Source organism: Micropterus dolomieu, linkage group LG04 (genome assembly GCF_021292245.1).
Source record: "Micropterus dolomieu isolate WLL.071019.BEF.003 ecotype Adirondacks linkage group LG04, ASM2129224v1, whole genome shotgun sequence".
Classification (NCBI taxonomy): domain Eukaryota; kingdom Metazoa; phylum Chordata; class Actinopteri; order Centrarchiformes; family Centrarchidae; genus Micropterus; species Micropterus dolomieu.
This window is the reverse complement of record NC_060153.1, coordinates 5,938,960-5,948,668: the sequence shown is the minus strand read 5'-3', so window position 1 is coordinate 5,948,668 and position 9,709 is coordinate 5,938,960. Positions and strand designations below refer to the sequence as shown.

General features: G+C 40.1%; 1 long non-coding RNA gene across 2 annotated transcripts; it reads left to right on the top strand.

Annotated features, from left to right (window-relative positions):
* The first annotated feature begins 1,653 nt into the window (after positions 1 to 1,653).
* LOC123970109 lies at positions 1,654 to 9,397 on the top strand. Of its 2 annotated transcripts, none has more exons than XR_006824879.1 (3): positions 1,654 to 1,808; positions 7,512 to 7,741; positions 8,367 to 9,397. It is a non-coding gene; the product is annotated as an uncharacterized LOC123970109 (long non-coding RNA). The 2 variants fall into 2 exon arrangements; XR_006824878.1 differs by having other exon boundaries at positions 8,340 to 9,397.
* Positions 9,398 to 9,709: the final 312 nt, after the last annotated feature.

Sequence of the window (9,709 nt, the reverse complement as noted above, 5' to 3'; positions counted from 1 at the left end):
ATCTATTTGCATGTACCTCGCTTGTACAACAAACTGAGCAACGTTCACATGTTGACAACAAAGCCGAGATATGGAAGGGTGCAGCTACTTCATCAGCCGTACTTACACTTTGATGACTCACTAATTGAACACAACATTCAAACAACAGTGCAACTGTCACCTACTCCAGTAAATCACATACATCTGTTGTCATTCAGGTAACTAGAGGAAATTGTGATTTAGACTTTGCTGCTGGAGCAATAAGAGCAGCCAGACTCTCAGAGTTTCATTTTGGGAACTGAAGCCTCACTTGTGGTGGTTCAATGTTTTCCCATCTGTGGAATGAGGTGCAACATCAGCACATAAGCTACCTTACTGCACACTCACAGATGATTTAACAGCCAGCTCTTAAGTGCAGCCATGGATTAATAGAGCTTGACACAAAGCCTTTTCACTGGCTTTATCCGTTTCTCCAAAGCTTGGGGGAATTGAGCGCTGGTGCTTTCCCCAGCGTGACACCAGTATCATTTGTGCTGTTTCACAGTACTTTTTTTTTTTTTTTACTTGGGGTTTATGAGGGTTGGCAAGGATCACCACGGACTATCCTCAGAGATTCAGATCAAACAAGCATTGGCTCTTCTGGCCAAAGATTAGCCAAAATCAAGACCCAGTTCTAGGCAAGACCCCTGTGGATCATCTAAATTGGTAGAAGACTGTCAGATACAAGTGTTAGTGGCGATGCTGCATTGGATTATGGGAGGTTATCAGGCTGACCTTCTAATCCACTTGTTTACACATACTCTGCCTGTTTTTGTTATAGTGGCCCCAAATTGAAAATTTAACTTTGAATTTGACATATTTCAGAGTTCAAAAGTATAAACAACAAATTGAGAGCACATTTGGGGTTTTGGGGGGCTATTGCGGTCTTTAACAAAATCTCGGGGTGTATCTTAAATCTATGTGCACCTGATACCATGCATTTTCCATCAGGCCCTCAGCAGTGGTGGAAAAAGTCCTGCAATCGAAATTCTACTTCGGGCAAAAGTTATTAAAAACTTTAGGACTTTAGGGGCTCTCCTGTTAAATTACAACTTAATCACTGTTATGAGCAAATGATAACCTCACATAAATCCCAGCAGCTTCAACAACTCCAACCTGGTCACTTCCAATCAGCAACATAACTTAAAACATGATCACGTTTTATATGTCAATTCAAAGTGATTATAGCAGTTGAATAAAATAAAGTAGCATATATTGGATTAAACCTGACCCAGAATAGTCGAAGATTCGATGCTTTGATGGGCGGAGCCTGATTCGACTGTCAATCTCACAGTCGAAGCTTCGCAGTGAAACAAGGATCATGCCATTTTGGAGATATGGGGGTGCTGAACGTCTCATTTTACACAGAACTACCGGTTTTCTCCCAATAAGTTAATATACAGCCTATTACAGAATACATTTCAATGTTTAATACTGTAAATAAACATGTAAAAAGAAAAAGCTTTCAATAAATGTTTTTAATGTGTATGAATAAATCCACAATTGTAACTCTAACCCTGGGGCGTCAGTGCGCATGTGTGCACTGACGCCAAGTGTAGCGTATATGTGTGTAGTGGCAGAAGAGGACCTTTGCTGAAGAGACGGACTACTTTGGACAACCAGTGTTGTCCAAAGTAGTACGCACCTCGCGGGACTTTCGGATAATTTATCACCGTTTATCGTTTTTGAATAGCCGGCTACTTGAAACAGAGCCCCGAGGAACCACGACGTGCGTGGAGCTGTCTGCACGGCATGCACGCAAAACTCTGCACAAGACCGCTGAATGGCAGGTGAGAGAGAGCGAGAGATAGAGAAAAAATGGTCAACGAAAAGCCTCAGTTTTCTCTTGCAATTGCCGCGCACAAAAACACTATCAGTCGACTACAGGCAGGCCTTGACGATTCTGATTTGACTATGTAAATCCATAGACGGGGACAGCCCTACATTGGATATATTCAAGTAGAGTACAAGTACACCAAAATTGCATTCAGTACAGTACTTCAGTAGGTGTACTTAGTTACTTTCCACCTCTGGCCTTTCCCTGACCTAAGGAAGACATGCGAAAATTAATTATATTTAATTTTCTTGTCAAAAGTAAAACATGACACTACTAAATTTGTGAGTGCTTTTGTGAATAACTGTCAACTTAAAAACACACCCATGTTAAAACTCCCACAGGGATCTTTCTTGAGAATGAGGCAGTGTAATAATGAATGTAAGTTTACTGGGGTTTTCTTTTCTAAACACTGCTGCTCTCAACCTGCCGGTAACCTTCCAAAGTACAAAGTAAGTCAAAAACCCAGATCCATATTGAAGTTTTCACAAGAAAAGCCAGCCAGCAATAGATCTGCACTGCTCAGAATGTGAATTACACCACAGCAGAGGAACTAGTGGAAAATACTGCAGAGATTAAGTGGATATTCTTCTCAGATGAAACGGAGGATTGTGCTTCTGCTAATTGTCTCCCACAGGGAAAGAGTCAGCTTATTTCACGTCTTAAATTGTAGAATTCTTGTGACTGTCTATGTGTGTTGTGGGAGTGAATGATTTCCCAGTGATATCTTGCTAAATAAATAGCTGGCTTTAGTAACCTGTAGTGTCACTCATACCTCTCACAGTAAGTCTAAACAGATTACATGTGATGGTGGTTGTCATTGTATTTTGAATGTGACACACACTTAACTAATAAATCCATGTTGGATTATTTGTTTACAAACATTTCTTTTAAACCCTGACATCATATCCTGTTTAACCTCTCTGCCATCTGGTGACCCCGCAGTATAATCTTTATTGTGTGTGACAGTTGGTCAGAAAATAGCTGGCTTAATTATTTAGATTGATCTGTGGGTGAAAATATAACACTACAGTTTTTGGTGGTTTTACAGGGTAGTGTGTTGAAACTGACAAAAAAACCCACTTTTTTAATAACCCACATTCGGAGTCAAGTTTAGATCAAAGGAAGAAATGGCTCACTGTAAAATAAAAGCTGCCCTTTTTCTTCGCCTGCCTTTTCCGGTGATGTTTCTGTGTTTTGTCGAAAACTCTCTGTGGCCCGTTAAGTCTTTTACTCACCAGAAAATTACTGACAGTGGAAGATTTTTGACCTCAGCAGCACTCACTGCCAAACCCACGTTGTGGAAGACTAGTGTGGATCATAAATGCCTGCAGCTAAAGGAGGAAGCCTCAGGGATCATCGACAAGCTGTCACCAAAATACGGTGGAACAAGAAGGATTTTACACCAATTACTTAGAGTACCTGCTGGAACAGTGAAGCAGATACATGGGTTGGATCTTTGGGTATCACTTATGAAATCCACAGACAGTTGTTCTAATTTTAGGACAAAGAAAGAGGAAAATGTTTGCTCCTTCCGCAACGCAAAGCACTTGCTTTTGTGAACCACAGTATCGCGATATCAGTGGTGTGATATTTTATGTCAAGCACTAGTTTGACTCACTTTTTCAAAGCTCAATGTCCAGATCAGTTTTCTTTCAGATCATTATGTAAATTGTCTTTAGTAATGGACCATAGATAGCAACATTCACAACTACAATAAGCAGGGCAATGATGGTTTATTCCACAAAGCATAGTTTATTTGGTCAATATTAATTTTTGTGTCTTAACAATGTGATGATTACATGGAGGCTGTGGACCGGAGTGCCGGAGTTCTCACAGGATTGCCAATTTAGAGCGCCTGCTGCCAGGGTTGGGGAGTAACGGATTACATGTAACGGCGTTAGAATGGGGATTACACATAGGGATTACTTTAAGCACAAAGTTTCCATTAAACGGAAAGCGGATTGCTATTTGCTATTTATATTTGCTGTTTCCTCTTAAAACACAAAGCTAGTGAGGGATTTGTCGCAGATATTGATTGCCACTATAGCCAGTAGTTGAATGTGGTTATGCCCCATCCCATTCATGCAGACTCTGTGTGGACCATGCGGGCTGATTCCAGCTCCCAGTGAATGAACCCGCAATCATTCCCGCCGTGTCCCACACACACACACACACACACACACACACACACACACACACACACACACACACACACACACACACACACAAGAGAGATGAGAGACGAGATGTGTGTGTGTGTGTGTGTGTGTGTGTGTGTGTGTGTGTGTGTGCGCGCGAGGGAGACAAGAAAGCAAGAGAACATCAATCTTGCCCAACATGATTTGCTGACTGGATGAAAGCACTCCATCTGTCTTATGCTGTTTATTGAGGGAAAATTGGTTGAATTTAGCAAAGTTGGTCCACAAACAGAGAGAAAAATAGATTAGGTGATGTCCTTGTCCACACCTGTGGTGGAGAGAGATATTACAGCAATTGTAGGAAATTAAAAAAAAAGAAAACCTTAAATATTACACTTTATTTTCACCTACAGTGCAGTCTGTGAGTGTTTGGACAGTGGTACATGTTTTTATTGTTTTGGTTCTTCTACTACAGCTCAATGGATTTGAAAAAATAACAATGAGGTTAAAGTGCTGACTTTCAGCTTTAAGGGTGTCTGGGGGGTTTTAACAAAGCATTTTCATGCATAGTCACAGCAGTGCAACAAGGTTTTGATTTTTACAAAGTTCACCAAATATGGATGTAATGGATGTCTCATATTAAAGCAAAAAGTTGGCACTTTAAACCTCATAGCCCTTTATGCATTTCAGATCCCATGTGCTGAGGTACAGAACACCACAAAAATGTCAGTCCAAATACTTAAACAATGAACTATATAACAGATCACAACAAATATATTTAACTTGTGTATCTGAAATGCATGACAACCAACTCTATACTAACTCAAGATGGGAAGTTTAAAGAGAAATACTCACTATATTATGGCCTTATCTGTGTAAGTTTATAAGTCAGGATGTAAGTAAGGTGATAATGTCCAATTCAGTCTCATTGAACTTATTTGAGTATGCTTTATCAGCAGTCTTAGACAAATTACCAAGACAAAGGTTGTGTCCTGCCAAGGCCCTAATCTGTGCCCACTCTTTGCCCTCAGCGTGTGTATCAGTTCGTCACTGCTTTATGGCTTGCTCAGAAGTATTTTTGCCCTTGGAGCATTAAGGGAGCGTTCACAGATTTATTCAAAGAGAAAACAGGGCAGATGAAAATGCATATAGCTTCGGTGGTTCAGTGCACCAAGAGGGCTTCAGTAGGGCTGCAACTAATGATTATTTTCACAATAGATTCACCAGTAAGTAATGTTTTTATTAATTGTTTTTATTAATACTATACTCTCTTTCCAGATGTTCGCAACATAGTGTCATAAAATTGACATAAATAAAATTTCTTTTTTTGTTTCAACAGATGGTCAAAAACCTAATGATTTTTAAAGGAATCGTTCGACAAGACCAATCTTGTGTCTGTACAAATGAGACATCACATGTTAACAAGTCAGGTTTAGAGGAACGGAGTTGTTACCTTTGGACAGAGCCAGGCTATCCGTTTCCCCCCAATCTTCTCAGAATAAATGCATTTTCCCAAAATGGTGAACTATTCCTTATGTACAAAATTATTATAGTATTATAAAAAGAAAAGAAGTTGCAAATCTTCACAGCTGAGCAGCTGGATGTTTAGCATCTTTGCTTGATGAGTGACTTTAACAATCAATCAACTGTCAACATTTGGGTAAATTATTTTTAATTGCTTAATTAAAAAAGTGAATCTTCATTTTAAATCCTGGCCAAGAACAAAAAAAGTAACTTTTGTCAGTACTGATGATGATGATGATGATGATGATGATAATATACTCTGGCAAAGCTTAAAAGCTATCCCATACTCATCTGCTGTCTGTCTGCAAACCTGTGAATTATTTGGCGTGCTCAGCCTGCCTAAGATTAACAGCATAATTACAGGTTAATAATGCTGCATTTTGCATTGCAGCAGCTGTTTTGAAAAAGGAGAAAAAGGAGGACAGCATTCTATGAGGAGTTAGTCCAAATGATCACAGACACAACAAATGTTTGGCAGTAGGATTTCTCTTTCTGCTGCACTCTGTTGGGATTTTGCCCTGGCAACGTTTCTCTGCTCAGTTTCTTTGTGCAGTTTCCACTGCTTAAGCATGTTTACACTGCAGCAGACATGGCGATGACTGGCTGTGTTTATGATGTGCACAGACTTGGATTATAATTCCTCCTGGCGTAATTTAACACACCGCTTCAGACAGCAGGACCAGAACGACTAGCCACTTTGTCAGTCAGACTGAGAAGGAAGTTGTATTTTTTCCAGGCTTTATAGTTTTGCCGAATATGTGACAGCAATCATCTTTGGTTGTTAGTTGAGGAAGGAATATCATAAAGCTCACACCAGATGGCAGCCAGCCAGAGTCCCAGCAGAGTGAAATATAGAGGTGTGACACTGCTTTATGCTTGTCTTGGGGAAAGCAAAAAACCCCACAAAGTTTATAAATGAAATGAGGCAGCTTCACAGTTGTCTCCTCTTTTGCAGTGAACTGAACCAGATTAAACTCAACACCCAACTTCAATTAATGTCAGGAATATAAATTTCACTCTGTGCTGCCGTGCTGCTGTTTGTTGTCACAAATTGACATCTCAGCACTTAAAGGTACAGTGTTGATGTTTTGACCAGTAGTGCTAGAGAGCAATGTTCTTATCTGTGGGTGTCCATACTGCATCCGTTCTACCAGCATGAGAATGTACAAACACTTCACAAATACAGTCTGCAGATCTAATATCTGTGTGGATAACTTCAGAATGAATAAATATAAATTTAATTAATTATATGAATCTGTATTATATTTTAATGACTTGACTTGCAAATTCACTGGGTAATAGCGTATATTTGAGCATACAATTTAGCTTGTCTCCATTCATCATTATTTTTTTGCACATCATCTCCATCTTAAAGTATTAGTATAAAGTATTGTAACTGCTTTGGCAACATTGTTTAAATGAAACATTCATGCCAATAAAGCACACTGAACTCAGTTGTATAAAGGTCAGTTTTTTGAAGCCATACAGGGAACGATAAACTTTGGTAAAGCCTATCAATGCTATCTGTGTGGCTGTGGCTCAAGAAGTAGAGTGGGTTGAGGGTGTATGTGTATGCCCAGTGTACGTGAATGATCACGTGATATTCGTGATTGGTCATGTAATGTGTGTTTTCAGTACAGACGGAGATGTATTCTGATATGCAGATAAAACGCTGTGTGAATGTAGCCTAAGGCCAAAGGTACTTTCATTTAGGATCATCAGATGTAGCCAGAGTTGTGCCCTGCTGCTGCCCATTCAAAATACAGCAGAACACCAACAGCAGATGCAGCAGTAGCAGCTCACTGTCTGGAAGCACCTTAAGGCTAAACCTTTACCGCTTACACACTTAAACATAGCAGAATACACATTTGCAGGCACAATCCCTGGTTTGGGTGGTTGAATTTTTATGTACTAAATAATGTGTTCATTAAAAGAATGAAGATGTAACTTCGGTGTCCTCTGATCTCCTTCCCATAACATTCTTAACCAAACAGCAGCCTCTTCCAGTACACTCCAAACCCATGATGCCGTACCTCAGGGTTAAATATGAATTTGGCATCAGAAGAGGAGTTACTCTGGACTAACATGGCTTCAGCTGTGCCTCTCTGCCTGAAGGGAGAACACCCTCGACTAACATCAGTCATTACTGGACACAGCGGAGCACATACCAGCTGGAGGCTCTAAAGAGGAGCAGAGGCCAGAGCAAAGCCAAAATAACTTCAGGGTAAAGACATTATTCTTAGTCTTATTTTTTCCATCGCTTTCATTTGATTTAAAATGTTCACCTTTTTTGTAGTATTTTTTTTAAATATATATGTTAAAACAATCAAGGTCTAACTCTGGTGGGAACCAATTATCCATATATAAACATAGAAATATGAGCTCCAAGACGCTTACTCAATGTCATCACTTCAACTAGTGCTAAGGATGATTGACAACCTGAGGCTAAATGTCTCAAATGTTTGCCTCGTTTGTCTGATACTTATCTGATGCTGAGGTTTGAACATGTAGTTTAAAAAGCAAATCACTGGTTAATTGGCAAACATGACTGGGATTTTGACAGATGAGCAACATCCTTCCAATTTTTCTAAATTCCAACTGAAAAAAATACTTCCTGTCAAAGACTGAACTGTTGCAGCAGTTTTTCTGGTTGAATTCAAAATAAAACTTGAAGGAGTTGTCAGAGGTGACAGCAAGAATCAGTTTTTCAGTGTTTCTAATCTTGGTGGAGTTTAAGTGGGCTATTTGTTGCTGAGATTTCTGTTATTTGATTGGTGTGGATATGTTTATGGATCATTGTGTGTGTGTGTGTGTGTTTACAGTAAGGGGGTGTTTTGTTCTGGTTCCAGCAGCAGCTAGGAGACTCCAGGCAGAGGCTGCTGCACACTGGGGAGAAGTCATTTGGTGGATTCACAGCCCTCCCAGGAATAACAAAACTCTTTTCTCTTCTCATTATTTTGACTATTTTATTTTTATTTGTAGATGAAAATAAAAGATATGCAGTGGATTTATTGACTCAGTATCTATCTTTAATAACCTGTCTGTCACATTCTGCCTGTGGGTTCAGTCCGGTCTGTTGTCCTGTGTCCAGTCTGTTAATGTCATTGTGAGCTCTGCCTGATTTGTCATCCGTTTGGTGTTTATCTCCCTGTGTTTACCTGTTCAGTTATCTTAGTCTGTGGTTGAGTTTGTCAGTGTTGTCCTATTACCTTGTTGTCCTTAGACTCTCTGTGTCATTAGTTCGGTCCCTGTTTGTGTTGTTGCTAACGCCTTGCGTTTAACTCCCTGTTTCTGTCCTGTTTAGTTTAAACCTTAGCAGTTGGTCCATGTTTTCTGTTTGTGGTTTTGGTTCCTGGTCTTGTGTTCTCTGTTTAGTCTTGTGTATTCCCTTGTTCATTTACTGGTTCTGTTTAGCTCACTTCGTACCTGTCTCTCATGTATTCTGTGTAGCCTTGTTGTTTATGTTATTCATCCTCATCTTTAAGTTTACTTAGTAACCGTCTTGTTTCTTAGGTTTAGCTCTGCACCTCAGCCCTGTGTCCTAGTTGTGTCTCAGTTCATATCTTAGTGTTTACGTTTGGTCTGTGTACTTGTGTGTTCTGGGTTAACTGTCTCTCTGCTGTCCTGCCTTTCTGTTACCCACTGTTGGCTCTGCCTGCCTGCCTCTCTCTCTGTTTTCCTGCTGTCTCTCTGCCTGCTTTGTTAACCTGATTCCAGTCACCTGTGTTGCTCCCTACCAGCTCGTTAACCCATGTGTGCTTATATACCTGTTTGTTTCCTCAGTCTGTGTCCGGTCATTGTAGTGTAGTGTTCATGCAGTCTGTTGTGTAGTGATGAGTGTTCTGCTGTATTTTGGAGCTTGCTGTTGTGATTTTTTGTATTAAACCCTGTGCACCTTCAGTCTACTCTCCAGTGTCTTGCGTTTGGGCTCACACCTCCTCTGCACTCACCCACGGAATCGTGACACTGTCAACTCTGTCCTTCTATCACGCAGAAAAAAACAGTATTTGACCCATGATTTAGACATTTTGTGCTGCACTGACAGGAACACAACTAAGGCTTTCAATTCAGCTATACTGGGCACTTATCTGAACGACAAAGATAACACAAAGTGTGTCAATAGGTGTACTGATTCCTCTGTCTTAATTACAGAGCTCCATTAGGAGCCAGAAAGATCTTCGACAAGAATTTT